Here is a 23,378-nt window from a genome sequence, read left to right as displayed (position 1 = left end):
AAAATTCAGAAAGAAATGAAGAAGGATGAGAAAGTTGTGATAAAAAGTGAAAAATTGTAAGTATTTATAGAAAATTAGGGGCCTAAGCTCAACATAAGGATACTGCTACACTTATTGTAGTAGGGATGCATCTGGTGCTAACGAGTGTCGACAAAGTGGTGGTCTATTCCGCACCTTCTAGAAGTGTGCATCACGTAAAATGGATATTTTGTAAATTCCATAACATCTTCATAATATCTTCATTTTCAACATTCTTTATATCCACTCGTAGCTATTAAATAGATATATAATTTCCATTTAGACTCAGTCTGGTAATTCTCACTTTATTTTTTATTTACTATATTTAGAAGGCTTAGACTTCTAACCTCCGTTATAATTGTATATCTTTCTTACAACATCCATTATCAAATGTCTTTATATCAATGGATAGGTATTGGCAAAAAATTTAACTCCCATGTAGATTGTTTTTCCCAACAATCAATCGATCTTAATTTCGGTTTCTGTGTCGCACAACTGCTGCGCTGAAACTTCAAAAAAAATCATAACTTCCTTATATGAAATAATATTTGGACGTTATCTATATGTGCACTATTGCTTTTACGATCACTATGACTTTCATTTAGATTGCTTAGGATAATAAGCAATCTATATCCAGTTCATATTTTGCGACATGCTTTGTCGTATAAGGCTAAAATCAAAACTTCAATTAACTATAACTTCTCTACACGAAGTCAGATTCGAGTGTTCTATATATCTATGTAAATTGTATTGACGTTTCCTACATGTTTATGGTGATAAATTTGGCTAAAAATCAATATAGTTCTACTTTATGTTTTTATAAACAATGATTTATTTTGAATTCTATTGAAATGTGAAAACAAGGTGATATAAATCTCCCCCCCCCCCCCTTTACAAAGATATCATTCCCGAAATCCTACCCCTAGCCCACCTTATGATAATGCCTACTTACTATCCTACTGGGTTTTTACAAGATCAAGTTAGAATCTAGCCAAAATTGTCGCATCGTATTCACATATTCGTACTTTTTTAGACGTAGAACTTCATTTTCTACCATAGACATACTCCTAAATTCCTCGAAAAGCCTTCCAAAACCGGGAATTCGTCGGTTTGGACTACAAAATGCTCTACGACGAACAATCTCCTTGAGACATAATATGTCAAAACAGTTGACTTGTTATGAATTGATTAACTATGGAATTTTATCTATGGCATCATAATAGAATCCACTTTCCGGAACATGCCTCTAAAAAGGTTTATGGAATATCCTTAAAACACACAAATCTAAATTATAAGAGGTTTCTTTACCTAGTTCAAGTTTTATATCACCCCTGAAATTTAACCAAAACGTAGCACCTAGTTCCCAAGTACATTTCCATTAATTATTTAAGTTTAATTTGTGAAGATTTTAAGGTTACGCGGGGCATACATAACATCTTAAATAGGGCATAAGTCATTATGTACATGCGGGCACTTTACACCCTATGCACGACGTAGGTATGCAAAGTTCAACCCCTAATAATGGGGTTGTGAGCCATACTTAAAGGCTCTAATCTCTTGAGACCCCCCCCCCCCCCCGACCCCCTGCTTAAAATCCACCCTTTCATTTTCTAACTTAGAAAACCTAGCCTTTTGTGTGATCCTTGAAACTTAAAGTGATATTATGGTGTGTTTTTTTTATGAAAAAAGAGAACTTGGAATGCATGCTTGGATTCCACAGCTTGTAGATCTAGACTCTACTATTCTTCAACATCTTACAAAAAGTATAAAGTCTAAACCTTGCTGATCCTTTTGTTAGATTTATATTGTTGTGAATTTATATGAGTTTTTATCCCTTAATCTTGGATCCAAGGGGTTTGCGCAACTCTAGACCTCATGAGGAGTGTCTCTCATCATTTTTGAGCTTTATAAACCATAAAATTGGGATCTTCGTCACTCCCATTCGGCCATGCTTGATCTATTGAGCTTTTGGTTATGATTAAGACTTAGGGTTTGGTTTTTTACTCCTTGTAGCCATGAAAAGGCATAAAGGTTATGGCTTTATCATTTAAGACGTCCATGAGGTTCAGATATGAGAGTTAGATGTTTTGACTTAAGGCATTAAGGTCTTAATAAGAAACTTGGAAACCAACAAGATTACATAGTGCGTAATTGTCACACCCCAAAACCAAGAACGGCGGAAACGTTCTGGGGCGGAGGACGTCATGTACATTATCACAACAATGAAAAGTAGTAAACAAGCAACAACAGCATCCATTGCATTAATAATAGAATTATTATACAAGTGTGTTCTGTCAAATTTTGATAAACACTAAAGCATAAATCAAAATGAAAGATGAATCTTCAACGAGCTCCATCTTCCCTAGTCCTTGCATCGGTACCTGTCTATGATGACCTGAGGATACAAGTAATTTTGAAAGCGAGTATTAGCTTTAAAGCTGGTGAGATCATAAGTATTTTAGTGTCTTAATTTGTATGTAAATACTTGTATGTATTTGAAATGTAAGTATTTGTATGTATACGAATTGTAAGTATTGAAAATGTAAATGAACTGTAAGTATGAAAATGTATATGAATTGTAAGTATGAACATGTTTGTAAAACAACTGTAAACGTTTGAAAAACCCTAGAAATCCCTATGATTCCTATTAGTAACAAAAGGAGTCTTCTACCAAGACTTAACTGTTCTCATGTAGCCTTCTATCAAGACCTAACTGCTCTGAATGTAGTCTTCTACCAAGACCTAACTGTTCTGAATGTAGTCTTCTACCAATACCTAACTGTTCTGAATGTAGTCTTCTACCAAGACCTAACTGTAATAGTATTACCCTTTGGTACTCGGGCAAATAACAATGTTAACTGAAGACATTCGTAGATGTACATTTACCTCTGTTGCTAACAGCTGGGTATAGGAATAGTCAGTCCCCAAAAGTATACCTGTAATGGTATCAACCGTTGACATCCGTGGATGTGCTTTTACCTCTGTAGCTAACAGAGATTCTAGGAATGGTCAGTCCCGCAATGTATCATTGGGTACTAGGATATTAAATCCAATCTATCTCGTCGATTGTGTGATTAAATCACAAGGTAAAGATAAGAATGAGGATTATATAATAGAATCTATACATATAAAATGTACTAGTAATTCCTGTACGTGTGATCATGTGACCATATATATGTAATAGTATGGTAAGGTACTGTAATGTTCTAGCTGTAGTGCACATGCTCTCTATCTAGCAAGAATAGTAATGTACTGTAATGTTATAGTTGTAGTGAACGTGCTCTCTATCTAGTAAGGATAGTAATATACTATAATGTTATAGTTGTAGTGTACGTGCTCTCTATCTAGCAAGTAGAGTAATGTACTGTAATGTTATAGTTGTAGTGTACGTGCTCTCTATCTAGCAAGTATAGTAATGTACTGTAATGTTCCAGAAAGTATGACTCATGAATGAACTGACTCATTATAAAGTATTGTGTTCAAGTAATAGTTCTAGTATCTTCCTAAACTACCCATGTGGTAGTTTACTAGTAATCTAACTGGTATGTATGGACATGGATGTATACCCTTGCTACCCAAGGGCATGGGATGAACTGGAAGGGCCTTTATGACTATATATGTACATATGTTATATAACTAATATTTAAACGACCTTCAAACGAGTACCCGATATCCCACCAGACCACATCTCAAGCGCGAAAAGGAAATAGGGTGGATAGCCTTCCTAAGTCTTTTAAACATTTCTTATATAACTATATATATAGAGAGAGAGGTATGAAATTTATAATATAATAGCATAAATAAGTTTTGTAAAACATTTGAAGCATGATTTTTATCTTAAGAAAAGATCGACTTGATGTCAATCTATAAAACAATTTGAAGGCATGGGTTTGATAAAACAGTTTAGTATAAAGAAACATTTGTTTGAAACACAATTGTGAATAAGTTTGAAATGTAATATACAGAGTAAAATGTACAGTGTAATAAAGAGTTTAAAACATATAAAATGTTTATAAAAGTCATTTGAAGAAAACTGTTTGATAAAACGGCTAATGTGTAGTAAATCATTTGAATGTTACATATTAATCACATGTGATTGATATAATAACTAGCATAATTCTACTTATTAATCACATATGATTGATATAATAACTAGTATGATTCTACTTGTATCCCCCCCCCCATAAAACATTTAAATGTAGTTTAAAACATTATTTAAGGGGTATGAACTCACCTGCAGTAAGTAACTGGAATTGAACGGACTGTTATCGTAAGGAAGGATCGGACAAGTGCTTGGTGTCAAGTGAAGTCTTTAGACACACACAATGATCCTAATTACATATGAATACATATGTATATAAATAATTAGTGATTAAAACACTAATTATACAAGTATAAACATTTAAACGCGAGGAAAACACTTTTGGTCAAGTGCTAGGAGGCTAATGGGTTGCAACAAAGGAGTGTAATACCTCAAATGGTAGTTTAAGGTCTAATGACCATATTCTTTGGAGTTTACGGCCCATGGGAGTAAACTCCTGGCCGTAAACTCTACATTGGGTCATTAATTGAGGCTTAAAGTTGTTACAACTTAAGTGGTAAATTGTTCCAAGGTTTAAACAAGTGTTTGGGTGTCATATTAACTCCTTTAAGGATTTTACGGCCCTGGGACCATATTCCTTTGGAGTTTATGGCCGTAAACTCCCTTGGGAGGGTGGTTATGGTGTTTTCAAGTCTCAAACATTTCTAGGTAATGATCTATGTTGGGTTCTAGGCATAAGGAAGGAGTTTGGGTGTCATTTGACCCCTTTATAGGTGTTTACGGCCCAAGAACTTGTCTTGGCCGTAAACTCCTTAACACATGTGATTCCTTATGTTTTCTAGGCTATAAACACTTTAGGGTACTTGTCCTTATTTAAGCCTAAGCCTTAGGAAGTGTTTCAAAGCATTTTGGCACCTAAACATGGAGTTCACGGCCCAAGAAGCTCCTTGGCCGTGAACTCACTTTCATCATTGTTTCTAATTGATTTTGGTGTCCTAAATATGAAATGAAGGCTTCTAGTTCGAATTCTAAAGCTTTGAGGGTCATTGGAACCCTTTAGGACCTTAAAATGGAGTTTACTCCCCAAGTGTTCCTGGGCGGTAAACTCCCAAATCTTGGGGTCTTAATCCGATTTTGATGTTTTCTAGCCATATACACACTAGCATATAAGTCTAAGGTAGTTACAAATCACAGGGAAAGGACTAAGTAGCATTTAAGCCACATATTGGAGTTTACTCCCCAAGAACGTTCTTGGGCGGTAAACTCCCGAGTCTAGTTGTTTTGTTATGAAATTGATGTTTCTAAACACAATCTAAACTATATAACATAACTAGATCGAAGTACTCACAATTTGGGATAAAAACCCGAAGATCCGTGAGAGAGAATTTTGACTTTTCTCTAAATGGAATTCAACAAATGAACCAATTTGGTTCAGAATTCTATTTATAGTCCGGAGATATTTTTGGCAAAAAATATTTTTATTCCTGGAACGAACTCTAATATCCTAGTGTATTGGAATAGCAGTGTTGCACAAAACCCTAGTGCATCCACTCTCCTAATATCTCCTTAAGTGTAATATCCTGAAAACTGCCAAACTTATACTCAAAATCTGAGTTTTCACTGTAACTGTTCTACATCTATTGGCTTGATATGGTTTGTTCAGAATAGAAATTTCGGTTGTCACAGTAATCTTAGCTATGCAGCGCGTAGCTTGGTTTGGCCATGTTTTCCACCAGAAGACTCAACACGACATGTAAAGGACGGGTGTGCATCACATACCCCCAAAAGTCCAACTTTTGGTCTTTTTAGATGCTAGGTTTTGAACGGTGGTTCATATCCATGAAAGGATAAAATGATATTTTACCTAAGTAGGTCAATCAAAAGCAATACTTGTATTTGGGGTTGTTACGTAATTCGAATTAGGGTTTATGATGTATTATTCAATGTGGGGAGTTTCAGTTTAGGCAGCTCGGGTGTGTGATTCAATTGTCTAACATCAAATTGAGGTGAGTCTTCTCACTGTACTCGTTGGTTGAAGGTACCAATTCCGAACCATTAGATTGTGCTAGTTGTCTTTGTGAATCTTGTAGGTTTTTGTTGGGCTAGGCTCATTTTTATGTTGGGTTGGGCCCATTATTCTTTATGTTGGGCTGGGACCATTTGTATGCTGGGTTGGGCACATTACTATACATGTTAGGTTGGGCCCATTATCATATAGGTTGGTTTCGGCCCATGATTATGTTGGGCTGGGCCCATTTCTGTATGACGGGTGGGCCTATTTATTTATGTGTTGGGTTGGGTCCCTTTATATGGTATGTTGTATTTTGTGGGAAACTCAATAAGCTTTGTGCTTACGGTTTTGTGGTTTAACATTTTCAGGTAGTTCGAGTTCGAAATGGAAGGTCCTGACATGATTGCATTGCATCTATTGGAGAATCACATCTATGATTTTTTTGATACTCTGATGTTCTTTTGGAAACAATGTTGATAACAATGATCTTTTATGAAAAATACATTGATGTTTTAATATTTTAAAATGAAAAAATTTCTATCAGTTTTGGGACGTTACATAAAACTACTACAATGGGTTTACTGATTTGAAAACTCTAGAACCAATAGTCTAATATAGGTGACGGGCTTATTATATAACTTGCTTATCTTCCAACCTACTAGATTATAATGAACACTAGGTTGCCGGTAAACTTCTTTCATGGCTCTAACTATTTTACCTATATCAAGGTATCACTATTGTTTGAGCAATTCATTCTTATCTGTAACGCCCGCAGATTCGGGCTAGTCAATTAAGATATAACAAACGTTAAAAATTACTTTTTTATTATCTAGGATAAATAATCTTAATCAAATTAATAGTTAGGATTAATAATTGTAACATATTTGACGTAATAAAGAATAATTATTTGAATATTATATGTTTCATGATTATTATAATATAATAAAATAGGAAAAAACAGTCGAATCGTCCGTAAATCGTAAAAATAAGTGCGCCAAAACATATATATATATATATATATATATATATATATATATATATATATATATATATAGGAAGTACACATCGTCCCGATCCCGAAAAAATAAATTTCTTCAAAATCTAAACTCGTATTAATTAGATATGATTTTTATAAGACATAAAAATCAGTAGCGCACAAAGAATGTATGAAGTAAAAAGTTACGAAGATAATGGTTGACTTTTAGCTAATGCGACCAAAATGAAAATCGTAGTACTCCTTAAAAAAGTGTGACAACCCGAAATTTTCTATCTTGTTCAGTCAAACACTTCATTGAAAGTCGAACTCATTCCTGCTATCATTTAGCACAATTTGGAGTCTGTTTGAGCGTTCTGAGCCTTGTACACTTAAGGGATAAGTGTCAGGGGTTATCTGTTGAAGCTATAGTATTAAGAACAAGCCTAAAACACATTGACCATGAGTTCACGGCCACCACAATGAAGTTACGGCTGTAAACTCCATGTGGGCCTTAAACTCACCTTATATGATGAAGTGTTGGCCATTTGTTTCATTCCTTTCCTTTCCTTGGCTGATTCTCTTTCAAATCCTCTCAACTATCATCCCGATCTTCACCTTAGATCTTCAAAACTAGTAAGTATTCTTCCTTAACTTGTTGATACAACTCATAAACTAGAACTCTCTCATGATTCCATCCATGAAAATCATGTTTTCATAGATCTTCAAGTTTCACCAAGAACACACACTAGTGTTCTTGGCCAAAACGACCAGTTCAAGCTCCTATACCGTAAGCACTCTTGTTCTAACTTGTAGTACACTAGATTAAACATGTTTAGGCCTTAGAAACATTAAGAATCAAGGGTTGAATGAAAGTTTATGGCCAAGGATCTCCCAAGGTCGTAAACTCCCTTTTATGGTGCAAAGTTTCCCTAATCTCCTTCCTTATGCTTAGAACTTGGATTAGAACCCTCCACCAATGAACTAGGGACATTAAAATTCGATTTAGTACATCATACCACGAGTTTACGGCTGTAAACTCATGGAGAATTGGTCTCCATGCCGTAAACTCATGTTAAGGTCAATTCTTGGACAGGGTATAGTGACGGAAGCTTTTAGACCGGTGGAGATAACTTCCGCTCTCACTCGGGATGGGTGTTTATTCTAAATGGAGGAGCAGTTACATGGAAAAGTTCCAAGCAGGAGACAGTGGATGATTCAACATGCGAATCATAGTACATAGCAGCGAGCGAAGCGTCGAAGGAGGCGATATGGTTAAAGAACTTCATTGGAGACCTTGGAGTTGTACAAGCCATAAAGGAGCCTATGGAGATTTTCTGTGATAAAGAAAGAGCGGTTGCCTTGACCAAGGAACCGAGGGATCATGGCAGATCCCGATATATCGATAGAAAATACCACTTCATCAAACATCAAGTAGAATAAGGAATCCTCGTGCTTAAGAAGGTATCATCAGAGGAGAACCCAGTGGATCCCCTCACAAAGGGTCTGAGCTGGGTTAATCATTTGCAGCATGCTAGGAGCATTGGTCTAAAGGATGATATTAGTTTTAGTAATTAGATATTTTTTAGAAACTTGTAATAGATAAATGTAATTGACATTTGATGATTAATTAATGGAGAATTATTTATGAGAAAACTTTACTATCTTATGTCAATTGTTTACTATTGTTTCACTTTTGCATGTTTTACTTCAAGAATAATTAGATTGTTCAAATTATCCATAGTCAATCATAATTTGGGAGTAAGTTATGAGGTTAGACTGTCATGAATTAGTTTGTATATTTTCTAAGTGTTTAGACATAGCAAAGGTTTGTTGCAACGTTCATGAGTACTCTTGAAATAAGATTTGACTATTGGATTTAACCCACACTCATGTGAATCACTTCAAGGAATTTATCACGAGTGATTGTGAGACGATAATATCATATAATCTTTAAAATAAAATATATAAGTTGTTGTTTACAAGTTGGTTGTACATTAATAATGCGTAAACGCATCAATAACTTGATGTTATAAAACGTGTTGTTGTGTAGTAAATAGTACAAGCATATAAGTCAAATTTTATCTGTTCCTTTTATCCTAAGAGGGTAAAAGCGATATCTTGGGCCCTTCAATGATTTTGTGTTGACTTATGTGTTGGGCCCGGTCAGGACTGAATTGATGTGTTCAATTAAGTTCTATGTCAAACAAATCAGAAGTCAGGAAACAAACTATTGGACATTGAGAATAATTATGTTCCATGTCTTTGTCCACACGATATCTTGCAGAACGAAGGATTATATGGTCCATTATTTAAAGGATGCGTCATTGACTAGGTCAGAGTTTGATAGCGGATTTTGAGAGCTACGATTGCTAATCGGATTTTGAAGTGGCATTGGCAGTTATAGTTATTAGACTTATCCAAGTGGGAGACTACTGGATTAGGTGTCTAAGCCCATTACTATAGTTGGGATGTACTTGACCCGATAGTAGCATGGTCCTTTTGGGTTGCCTTCAACATAGCAATTTGATAGGATGAATTATGAATAAAGAGGTTAATTATGATTTATTACTATATTATAGAATAATATATTAACTGAGAAATCATATTATTTAATTAGTATTGATCAGAAATTAATTTGGAATTAATTTGGTGATCAAAAGAGACTGATTAAATATATGAGGACTGATATTGCAATTAATTGTTAGTTTCAACTTGGGTTGTGGAATCGTGGTCGAAGGGGTTTGACGAATTCTATGGGAAGCCTATAGAATAATTTGTCCAGGGGGCCTTCTAGAAGGGTTCCATAGATTGCTTAAGCAGAGAATTAGGGTTCCAGTCTAAAACCCTAGAAGCACAACTATATAAAGACCCCTTGGCATGAGGTTTTTGGCCACTTGATCCCTGGAGGAAACCCTAGCCAAAAATCCTAAGCCTCCATCATCTCTCTTGTTCATCCATTGCAAGTTGGTGTTTGTGACTCATTAGAGGTGCAACAATTTAGGCACTAAGCTCTTGAAGGTCAAGATCTACAAGTTACAAGAAAAAGGTATTCATCTAACTTTGTTTTATCTACAAATCTCGAAAATTGTATGCTAGATTAGGGTTTACGCTTTGGATAATAATTTGCATATATAACTTGAGAAAAACCTAGATCCAAAGCATTAGGGTTGCATGTGCACCATAGGAATGTTGTAGTGCTTAAAACCCATCACTTTCCTCACTTCATCTTCGTGAGATCTCAAAATACCCACCAACTCTGCCAGAGTATAATTCTTAAACTGTTCATGCGATTTTACAGTTGATACTACTACCTTCCATTCCGATCTCAAACTGTTCATGAACATCACCTTTTGCTCAATCTTCTCGTGTATGATCTTGTGTTTTAACATCCTGCTTAGAAGATGATTAAAACGATTAAATGTTTGATCAAGTTTCTCATCTGGATTTTGAGCAAAGGCACCAAACTCCGAAAGAAGTTGTGTCTGAATAGAATGCTCAAGATCTACATCACTCGAATAGAGTTCTTTCAGTCTACCCCAAATCTCCTTCGCTATTTCACTAGAACTCACCATATGAAACGTGTCCGGTGGTAGCATGAACCTGATTATCCTTATTGCCTTGACGTTGCTTAGCAATTTATCATTTTCATCCTGAGGGATGTCTTTAACGTCAATAAGAAGAGCATTCAATTATGCTTGAGTTTTGATGACTCTCCTAGTTCCCATGTGCATGAAAGTTCCCTCTGTCATGGCTTGCCATATTATTGTTCCATGGACTTCAATACCCAAAACGTAGTCTTCAAAATGTAAAGCCCAAACTTCATAGTCTTGTGGGATGAGGATATGGATTCTAGTTGTAGATCCGATGCTGCAAGAAAGATTGAAAGATAGAGTGTGTGGATCTCCATGTTGCATGTTGTTTAATCACTAAATCCTGTAAAGAATCAGAAAGGTAAAACTAAAACCGAGTTTAGGGCGAAATAGGGATCAAGATCCAACGTCAACAATCAATGAAAACGATAAAGACGGAAATAACAGATCCAATAAAAGCGGAAAACCCTAATAACACTCGACAGAAGAGTTGTGTATGGTTTACACAATCTCCTGCTCTGATACCAATTGTTGAAACAAATAAGAATAGATTGATAGATTCTCAACAGGAATGTAAATCAAACAATAAGAGCAATGATCAAAGTTGTGTTGAATGATTAAAATCAATGCCTTAGAAGAGCTCGAAGAAGAACTTCTCTATAAAGGACCAGTATGGAATCACTAAACGATTAGCCCTAATACAATATGTGCATCTAATTTTATAGTCTAACCCTAGCTTATAATGACGGATGGACAGACCCAATCCACTAATAATAAAGACTAATTACAAGCATAACAAAATTGACACAAAACCATAAATATCCCAACAGTCATATATTCTATGGAACGACGTTCTTGCCAAGGTTGTATGTCTTTTTTCAGCGGTCTTAAGTCCAACCCATTTGGACCCCTTAGGGTTTCTAACCAATGAGCACACATATCCCAAAAACACGTAGATTATCCTCAAAAAATGACTTCTCTAGTCGAGGAACACATTAAATATTTATGTAAACCGTTAGGACCTTGAGAAGATCCAACGTTAGCTCCAAGACGTTGGTCTCTAACTGGAAAAGTAAATGCTTGAGCTTGAGAAGGTTCTGGTCTAGTTAGTCCGTAAAACTCACTAGGATAAGCAGTATTATTGAACCAAACAAAACAACAAGCAATGAAACGAAAGACAGATATAGAACCTTGAATACTAGAAGAAAAGCACCTATACCTAACAAGAGTAAGTGAATACCTAAAATTTTGGTCGTTTTATTTCTATCTCTCTATACATCACTGAAGAATGGAAAAGATTCTTCAAGCGTCTCATGCCCTAAAAGTGCGAGATGAATACCGTCAAAGCCCAATACTACAGAGGAAATTAAATAAAGTATTCCAAATACAAAGTATGGAAACGTATCTATAACTTTCCCACCAAAACCCACCCACCAAACTGAAAAAAGATCTAATATGCCCAAGAGTCATTATAAAATGATATTCCTAATAATATATGATCCTATAGGGTCACACCATATATCAAGTTACTGTCATTTGATTATTTATTAGTATAATTTGATTATTAATAAATAAATTAGCACTTGTATTTAATTAGAAAACTATTATTTCATGGAAATAATAATTTACTAATTGGAAATTTATTATTTGTGGAAATAATATTTATTAGATAAATAACAACTTATGAAATATATCATAATGTATGATTATTTATAATACATTTATATCTTAATAAACTAGTTAGAGTTTATTTGTATAAAAGTTAGTTTTATATAAATAAGATATTTATATAACACTAGTTACATGTTATATATATATATATATATATATATATATATATATATATATATATATATATATATATCATGGTTGTAAAAATCGGTCTAGGCGGCCGATTAATCGACGCCTAGGCGCTTGGCGGCCTCCAACCGCCTACAAATAGGTGTTAGTCGGTTAATTAATCGGCCTTGGTCAATATTGGTCAAAATCGGTCCAATTTGGTCCAAATCGGACTAAATCAAACCAACTCTGACACCAATATTGATTCCAGCCCACTCTAAAGTCGTCGAGCCAATGGTACCAACAACCCAAAGAACAATTGTTTTACATTTCAATGTGGATTGTCGCTCCTTTTTATAGAATATTTCTACCTATTATTTTCCCGGACCAGCAATCTAGCTCCGACTCCTCCAACGACGACAACTTTGACTCTTCCTCTGCTCGCTACCATAGCCATCCTCTACGACTTCTACCCTTGTCTCTGTTGTTCAGTCTTCTGCCATAAATATGTTTCTGGGAACTGTACTCAAAGCATTGGGAGTCTACTGTTAAGGTAATTCTTTATTGAGTTCTCAAAGGGTTTGCCATCATCTTCGACTTCACACCTGTTTCAAAGTTTGTGTAATTGAATCCATTTCTCAGGTTCATTGTTAAGGTTGTGTTCACAACTATTACACACCTTTTATGAGATTGTCATATCTCAGGTTCATTGTAATTGAATGTCATAGGACGTTTTTGCAGCTGAATATTATAGGATGTTTTTGCATCAATTGAATCTAAGTTCACATGTATTTCAAAGGATTGACCCACGCAAGCTGTCTGATGAAAATCCTCACAGAGTTTATTGTTGTTCTTGGTGGAAGTAGACATAAATGTTGATTAAGGACTTCAATATGATGAATCTTTTTCTTAATTCCTAACTTTGCTCTTGATTAGTATCCAATTCAAGGCCTTCAACATTTGAAACCCTTACAAACCATGAGCCAAACAATGATGATATAAACCGCAGTTGGCAACACTGATGCTATTAAGATCTTGGTGAATAAAAACCATAAGTTTTTGTATGTTGAATAGAAAGGAAGATAGATGCCTTTTAAAGTGGATGGCGCCAAAATTTCTTTGATAGCTTAATCAATAATTGTGAAATGTTGAATTGTTATAATTTTATATTTATTAATGTTATATTCTTAGGATTAATGTTATATTTATTAATTTTTTAATAATTAATGGTCACCGATTAATCCTCTGATTAATCCCCACCTAGCCAATTAATCCCTTGACCTCAGTCCACCGCCGAGCTACTGTTGAACGATTTCAACAACCTTATATATATATATATATATATATATATATATATATATATATATATATATATATATATATATATATTGGAATCACTTTTTTCAAAAAGATAAGTCTTTTATAAAATGATGATGTGTGTGTGTCTATATATATATATATATATATATATATATATATATATATACATACATGGTGTGTTCATATATATATATATATATATATATATATATATATATATATATATATATATATATATATATATATATATATATATATATATATATATATATATATATGAACACACCATGTCCTTCGTAAACACAATGATTGCCGAAAATGACAAGAGCATGACTAGGAGATGGCCTTTTGATTATTATATTCAAGCATGCTTAAGACCCATGCTTTGACAAGATGGAAGGTATGGACCTTTGGTTCTTTGCTCAAGCATATATAAGCATGTATATGGAGAGTTTTAGGTGTTCTTTTCTCTCTTCTTCTCCTTTCCTTCTTGTTTTGGAGCCCCAAAACCGTGAGCATGGTGCTCATATAGGGCTGCCGAAGTTTCGAGATTTAGGCCTTCCTTTCTACTCCATTTTCTTGCAAATTGGTGCTAGATTTATGTCCCTTTGTTGCTTCACCTTTGAACATATATTTGGTATATATTTCAAAGGCTTATGAAATAAAAATTACAAGTGAATACTAGCATGTTTTGATGGTTCTACTCTTTCTTGGTGGATACTTGTAGAGAACTCTTGCTTTAAAGTGTCATGTCACATTTCATCAACTTTCAACCTCCCATGAAGATCAAAGTCTTCAAAGGTTGTTATGCTTTTCTATCTATGGTTGTTTTAATCTTTCTAACTCTTACAAAATGATCATTGGTGAGTAAAATGATTTTAGTTTTATTCAACAATTGTAAAGCTTCCGTCATCAATTGTACCGGTTATGACACCGGATTTTTGAATAAAAACCCAACACAAACTAGAGTAGCTAGGTGGGGAAGTGAAATTAATCCTTGTTCATACATAGGCTTCTCTGGTACGAAATTAGCCACTTCAAATAGATTCATTTTTCTGGCCCAGAATACGATTAATCCAGCATGGGCTACATGAGCCCCTAGTAATTTACCGGATAAATTGATAAGTTGGGCATTTCCGACCCACCAAGCAAAACCGGTGGTTTCTTAGTCACGACCAGCTAAAGCTAAAGTTTCGTTAAAGAGTGGTAGAACCTTCTCAGGAAATATAGGGTTTTCATGAGGCTAATATTGAGCCCCCATCCAAGCCCAAATATGTTCGTTTAAACAGATATATGCTCGGTTTTAACATTTTTTATTTTTTTTGTTTTTTTTTTCGTTTTAAAAAAATATTTTTTTTCTTTTTTTCATTTTTTTCTTTTTTTAATATATTTACTGCATATTTGAAGATACTAGTGTTTTTGTTTATTTTTATTTTTATTTTTTTATTTTTTTATTTTTTAAACTAAATATCGGTTTAGGTTTTAATGTTTAACAATTATAAAATTTTAAATAATAATAATATTAATGATCATAATATTTTTCGTTCTAAATTTTTTTTAATCATATCATTTTTGGATCATAAAATTTTGAATCAAATTATTTTGAATCATATGATTTTAGATCAATAATATATTCAACTAAATAAAGTTTTTATTTAAAAAATGTATAGGTCATTATATATTTTGAATCATTTAATTTGAATCATAAAAGATGTAACTAATGATTATAAAATATTCGAGCCTAAATATTTTTAGATCATAAACAAATTAGAATCAAAAGTTTTTTTTATTATAGATATTTTGAAGTATAACATTTTGGATCATATTATGTTCAATATTTTTTTTTAAACTAATATTTCTTAAAACTAAAAATAAGCACTTCAAAAACTTATTTTTGAAATATTCTTTTTACAAACTTACTAGTATATTGAATAAAAGTATTTTCAAATTTTTATGATTTTTTGGATATTTTTTCTGGGTTTTTTATTAAAAAAATTAAAAAAATGATTTGTTTTTCAAATTTTCATGATTATATTCATTTTGTAGAGAATTAAATTTTAAGAACTTTGATTTTTTCAGATTCTGTTTATCAAAAAAAAAATTTATGATCAAAAAACGAAATGTGTGGAAAAAAACTCACCAAATGATGAACTTTGATTTTTTCAAATTTTTTCTTAAAATTATGAATTTTTTTCCGATTAACATTCTTAATCAAAACACCAAAATGTACACAAATGCAAGCCAAACAAAATGTATTTTGTTTAATATACATATGTGTACCTTAAAAAGGTTACTTTTTTTAAGAATTCTCAAGATGTTTGCATAAAAATACATCCGTGATGTTTTAATTGAAATATATGCAGGTGCATATTCCAAAAAAGTGTGCATATATGCATTTTGTAAAAGTTACATTTTTTTTTATGTTTGTTTAACAAATATTAAAATTTAAAAATGGTTGTATATCTATTTATTTATGGTAATCTATTATTTATAAATAAAGAGTATTAATTATGAAGAGTTCAACGGATATACAGTTAAACGAAAAACATAGTATGAAAGAAAACTTCAAGATAAAAAGATGCACTTTGTTTGACTTTTAAAAAGGTCAACTAATATTTGTGTAAAACATAACCCTATCGCTTCTTTATTGCATAAACCCAACTTTCCAAAAACAGGAACAAAATGAAGGTACACATACTAATGTGGAAATACCAATAAACAAAAGATTCTCTCTTTAAACAAAATTTGTAGCACATATTATTTCAAACTTTGCCTCTGAAATTAGAGACAAAAAGAATAATAATTGCATACTTTGAGTTTTGATTTGGGTTTAAATCAATATCAATGAAAGTGAAACAATAATTGATGTTTCAATGATAAGACGTGTTCATAGCAAATCATGATGGGGTAATCGACTTGCAAAACAATTTCGTATTCATGTTACAGATTGTACGGAAATAATTGTCACAATAATCAAAGTGAAACTCTTTTCCGAACCACCTCCCACCACAAACACTATCACGGGTGTAATATTTACTATTATAGAAATTTCGAAAAAGGAAAAAAAGAAAAGAAAAGGACGAGAAAGGAAGAACTTTGAAGGTATAAAGAAGAAATAAATTCGAAAAATAAGGAGAGGCAAAAACAAGACGATGAGATGAGAACCACCCCTTTGCCCACCGTGTTGTTACCTTACCCCCACCCACCCACCCCACTATTGTAGGTGTGTGTATGTAGATTTATATTCACTTTTTCATTAATTTTTGATGTAAGCATTCATTTAAACAATTATATATTGTGTGTGGCTGTGATTTGAAGGTATTTTTAAGTATTAGTTATTTTTGTTCAATGATTTAGAAATTGTGATTTCGATGAATGTCATATGATAAATAATGGTAATTACTAGATTAAGATACCAAATACTTGTATTTAAAAATAATTTGGCTTCATATTTGTATAATGACGTACACCAAGGATTCCAAGGATTTAGATCGGGGCTATACACGATATATATAATGTTGGTTTATGACTTGTGTTTGAACTAAGGGTAACGACACAAAGCGTTTCTAGTGTAAATTAGGGTACACCAAGGATTGATTCTTAATAGGATAACTCACTTTAATTATGGATTATATTTCTTAGTTAGATTTATTAACGTTTACTATAATGTATGCTTTTTGTCAAGTTTTTGTTGTGTAAATGTTTCGATATAAAATATCTAAGAAACGACATATATATTGAGAATCAAGATATACAGAGATAGGTCAAAAAATCATGGACTCACTAAAAGTACATACATATATCAAACTGTGAAACGTTATGAATAAATCCAAGATAGGATTCAGAACAACGTCTCAAGGTTTACAATTGAGGAAGACCTAATGTCCAAGCTCTAAGAGTTGAACAGGAGAGGATGAATAAGAACATTCATCAAGTTAATATACCTCTTTTAGTAAGAGACATTTGGTTCGAATAAATATTCTTCTTTATATGTTTAAGTATATCTCAGAATGAACTTGGTTTATTCCGAAGGACTCATATTCAATGTTTGCGGTGGAGATCAAAAAAGACATACAAATATATTATGAAATATTGGTTTAATGAACATGAGACACGTGTATGTATATATATGTATCTATAGATTTTGTCAAATTAAAGAGGTATCCTAAATCGATGGATTCGGTTTCTTAGTTTTTCAAACTCAGACTCATTCGAAAGTTTAGTATGTTGAAAATTAAGAAACTTGTGTTGCTTATATAAAAGATGTATATGAACTATGTTTCATGTTATGATTAATGTGGGATAATTTTAGAATTATAAGAAACAAGTTGAAGGGATACAAGATAGAAACCATTAAACAAAATAAAATACACTTGTGGTAAGACGGAAATTCAAAATAGAGACATCCAAGTTAAAAGTTTAATGTTTTACCACTTGGACAACTGGATACTTGTGTTTAATTTTCACAGCATCTTAATATAATAGATATAAAATCCATATAATGCTATATAAAATCATTTTATATAGCTGTGAAAATAAAAGAAATGTTAGGAAGAAAATTCGAACTTGTAACCTCCAGAAAAACGCCCTAACGCCATAATCATATGAACCAAACTAACAACAGTTTTTGTTATTATTTCGCTAAACATATTTATATATACGCTACATAGAATGAAATTTTTCTTAAAAAGTTACATGACTTATTAAAAATTTTAAGGGGCATCTCGGGCTACTTCGGGCTCTACATTGGATCCGCATGTGTGTGTTTGTTTGTTGGAGTTTGGGAGGAATATAGGGTGAGAGGTTTCCTAGATTACATAATGGATCATGTAAATCACTAACCGAATATGAGATTTTGACCCTATGTTTGGGTATTCATGAAATCTAAATTAAGATGATAATCTTTCAAGGAACAATCTAAAATCAAGAAAGTCATAACAAATCTTGTACTAGATTATTTACATGAGTTCAAATTCTATTGATAACCGAGCATTTATTAGCAATGAATGATCATCAATGGTTTTAATACTCATTATTCTCATGTCTTTTCTAATTGATTGTTAATAAAATTAAATAGTCATCATCAAAAGTTTTAATACTCGTGTTTGTCAATATGATCGTACCGAGAACAAACTTGTTATATATAAATTTGCACTCCGCACCTTTTAACTTAACTAAATCAAGACTTGAAATATATTGATAATATTGTAAATTCCAATTATACTAAAATGATCTAATGATACTAAAATCACCAAGAATCCCCCCACCCATAATTTTAGTGTAACCATGAATCTACACAAACAAAATTCAAAAAACCAAACTTACGCATACATGAAAATGTCGAATAGATTGAATTTTTCATATTAATATATAACACATTCTAAATATTCGAGAATCGGGTGTTCTTGTTGGGTTATGAGCATTCTAACACTCCTAAGTGTACATGCAACCCTAAATACCTTGGATCTATGTTTTCTCTATTATACATGCAAATATGAACATCCAAGGTATTATCCTAATCTAACATACAAAACTATGAATATAACAAGATAGAATACATACCTCTTTGATGTAGAATGTCTTCATGAAGCTTGAGTGCCTAGTGCCCCAAGTGTGACACCTCAAATGGTTCACAATCATCAAAACACTTAGAATAACTTAGAGAGAATTCTACACTTCATGAAATTGGCTAGCCCTCTCTAGAAATAATACTAGTCTCTCTAGTGGCAGATTTTCCTCAAGAATAAGATGCTTATATAGTTATACAATTAGGGTAAACCCTAATTGTCATGACTTTCCATTTCCTTGGATCCATGGGTTCAAATACACCATGGAGCATCCATGGAGCATCATATGGGTTTTGGCCCAACTAGATAATCCATGGAGCATTAGCCCACTATACAAGTATGGATGATTTACACAATCAACCCATATATTTAATTAGTCTTCTTTTGATCACTCAATTAATCCTAGATTAATTCTTGATCAATACTAATTAAATAATCTCATTATTCTTATTATTAATATACTAGAACTTATAATATATTAATAACCATAAGTGTCTTATTTCTCTTATTTAGTCTATCCAAGTGCATGATGGTATGCAACCCAAATGGACCATGCCGGGTCGGGTCAAGTTTTACCAATTATAGTTATGGACTTAGACATTAATCCAACAGTCTCCCACTTGGATAAGTCTAAAACTATTATTGCGTATGACTTCAGGAACCAACTGGCAATCGTAGCTCTCAAAAGCTTCTGTCGAACTCTGACCTTGTAGATGAACTCTGATCTTGTCAATGACTTGTCCAATAGATAAGGGATCATATATTCCTCCATTCTAGATATCATATGGACTGAGACATGGATTATAATCATTCTCTCTGTCCATTAGTTGTTTCCCGATTTCCGATTTATGATGACTGACTAATTGAACAAATCAAATCAGTCCTGGCCCGGCCGAGCACTTCCATTTGTCATCATCAAATCATCGAGGGGCCCACAGATATCGCTTTTATCCCAAAGGTAAAATGAATGGATAAACTTCGACTCATATGGCTTGTTCTACTACTTGTTGAATCATACACAAAGGCACGTTTTATAGCACCGAGTTACCAAATGCAGTTTCGTGCAATCAATGTACAACCAACTCATATTAACAACTCATATCTCTAGGTTTGAAGAATATAAGATATTATCGTCTCATGATCACTCGTGATAAAATCCATGAAATGATTCCAATGAGCGCGGGTTAAATCCAATACTCAGAACTTATGAGCACTCATGAGTGTTGTAGCCATTTGTCCAATACCTTAGACCTCTACAAGCCAACCCATGACAGTCTTAATTCATATCTACTTCCAACATATGACCGACTGTGGATGGTTTGAATAACTTAGTCATTCCGGAAGAATAACCTAGTTTATTCTGTAAGTTAAAACATGCAAAGTGAAACACAATAATAATTGAATCCAATATGGTATCAAAACCTATGAACATAAATAAAACACCTTTTATATATCACCATATGATTACACATTATTCATTGTATACTGTTTCAGCTATCAACTTTATTCTTGAATTTAAAACAATAGTTGTCCCATGCTCCAAGCATGTACACTATGTTTTTCTAAACACTAGTCATGCCATACACCAAGTATGCACACTATGTTTGTCTATAATCTTTACTTTGTGAACTAGATCCATTGAACATAACTTCACACTCCCAAATCCTTACTGTAAATACAAGAATTCAAATTCATATCATTTACTAAAATCTGTTAGACTCTAAACTTATATGCACTGATCCTCTTGTAATGATTATGCACAAAGTCAGAAAGACTTGGCAACAATCATTACAAAGTATTCCAAAGGAGATCAATTCCTTGGAAACATCCTTCTTGCATTAAGTTTCCTTGATCTTACACAGATTGAAATTTCTGACTTTGAAACATTTCCAGATTCATTTTGACTATAACTTCTGAACAAGAGTTGCCTCCTTACAGATTATGTCAATATGGTCCTTCCAGAATTATCACTATACTTCAAATTTTCCTTGAGAAACCAATCTTTGGTAAACCTTAGATTGTCCTCGATAATTGTTTAATCCTTTTAGTCATATCCAGTTCTAAACCTTTTCCCTTCTTAATGCCCCAGACATTTGGAAAATTTTAGAAAGGATGAATATAGCACATGTAATCGATCCTATATCCGAAGCATATAGGACACGATTCATGATGTCTCACATAAAGACTAAACTAGTCTTTTGCTATAACATTTCCATTTCTATTTGCCAAGTTCTCATAATTCAGATTATGAAAAGGGATGCCGTAATCATAATCGAATTTTAGAACGCAAATCGAATTTTAGAACGCAAATAATGGACCCATATACAGAATTTCCTTATGTTGAGCCATTCCAACATGAAATTCATATATATTTCCTTGACTAAATGATTAAAACCTCACGATCTAAGCTTATAGATTTGAGATGAAGTATAATTTTCTCTCCCTTAATTATAGCAAAATAACTTTTTTCCAGTTGAAACTTTTGTTTTTCTATAATTAACATTGCTAACTTGCAATACTTATCATAATTATCATGCTCCCACTAACATGATGATTATTAGCATAACACTTATGCTCCCACTAGCTTTGACATGTACTCAGAAATCAGCTGACTTTCTTACCAAAGTTCAGATTTCTGATACTAGATTGTTTTGATAAAACTTTATCAAAATCATACACCTTACCTTAGATAGTACACTTGTGTGTCTAAACAATTATGAAGAGGGATGCCGTAATCATAATGCTTAGACCTTTTTGCCACTTCTCACAAGTCCAGGTTAGTGTGCCGGTAAACCACACACGCTCCACTAACGACTTTGAGAATGCAAACATCACAATTGTTATCTAGCTAAAATCTACTTAGTGGAAGTGTTTCCTCACCATCATTTTCATGAATCGGAGAGAAACCTTATGACACTTAGATTTAATGGTGTATGTGTTCTTATCCATGTGAATTGTCAAAACCATAGTCACAAGACAAGGATAATGACAAATCCAAACTCATATGGATTGAACTCAATCTTAACTTCTTGCCACCTGGCAGCTCAAGGGCCTACCATTGCTTCCAAGTTGTTGTGCAACCAATTGAGAACTCTAAGAACTCAACTTTAACTGGAATGGGCACAGACTATGTCAACACGATAGGTTATAAACCTCAAGTCGTGTGCTAGTGAAGAACTTTAGGTTCTATTCTTGATTAGTTCTTGATACTTTCAAGACCTTTAAGACTCCCACTGTCCTCTTGACCTATAAGACTCTCTTGTCAAATATTCAAGGGATAGTGCGGATTCTTTATCAAGACAAACACTTCACATAGTTGGCCTAAGTTGGTCTTTGTTTTATCCAAAACATCACAACTTACCAACTTCAAATGAACAAGAGTAGGACACTTTTACTCTTACATTTGACACGTGTTTTAAACCTTCTTAAAGACATGTCACTCAAATTACAATCTTGGAGTATGACTCTAAGACTTATATTGGAACGAAGTATGACTCATCTTCTTGATTTAACCATTTCAACAATTTCAAGATCCCTTCTTCTTAGTCATAAGAATGCACTAAGACTTCCTTAGAGAACTAATTTTGATATGGTTTCTTAATCATTGAGATGATCACAAAGTTGATACTAAAGTACTCTCCCATCTTTTCAGATTTGAGAAACTTTTATCCTTCTGCCTAATTTGATTCTTCTTATCCGCTCTGCCATGCATTGGAACCTTTTCCAATGTCTTAGAGTTACACTTAAGCTTGTAAGTATAATCATATTTACTGAGCTTTAGTAAACTATGACGAATAGCCTTACATCTTTTGTGGTGGACTTAATCAGTGCACATGACTATGTACTCGATCCCTTAGTCCATTACTTGACTCACACATCCATGTGAACAAGTAATTAGTCTTAATTTTTCCAATACTTGAAAGTTCTCATTCATCATGCTATACAACTTGCATGATTCCAAGTTTCGGTCCAATTGAGACTTGGTGATGAGAATCTTTCCTTATAAATTTAGACATTACCACAAATGAAAGAATCAATTTCATATTTCCACTCTTGCTATTAATGGAATCATATA

The 23,378-nt window shown here is 33.2% G+C and overlaps 1 pseudogene; it reads right to left on the bottom strand.

Annotated features, from left to right (window-relative positions):
- Positions 1–6,805: 6,805 nt before the first annotated feature.
- Positions 6,806–14,975, bottom strand: LOC145045228 (photosystem II CP43 reaction center protein-like; annotated as a pseudogene).
- Between the last annotated feature and the right edge of the window lie 8,403 nt (positions 14,976–23,378).

This window comes from Lactuca saligna, chromosome 5 (assembly GCF_052625555.1).
Source record: "Lactuca saligna cultivar CGN05327 chromosome 5, ASM5262555v1, whole genome shotgun sequence".
NCBI classification, from domain to species: Eukaryota; Viridiplantae; Streptophyta; class Magnoliopsida; order Asterales; family Asteraceae; genus Lactuca; species Lactuca saligna.
This window is presented reverse-complemented; position numbering and strand designations above follow the sequence as displayed.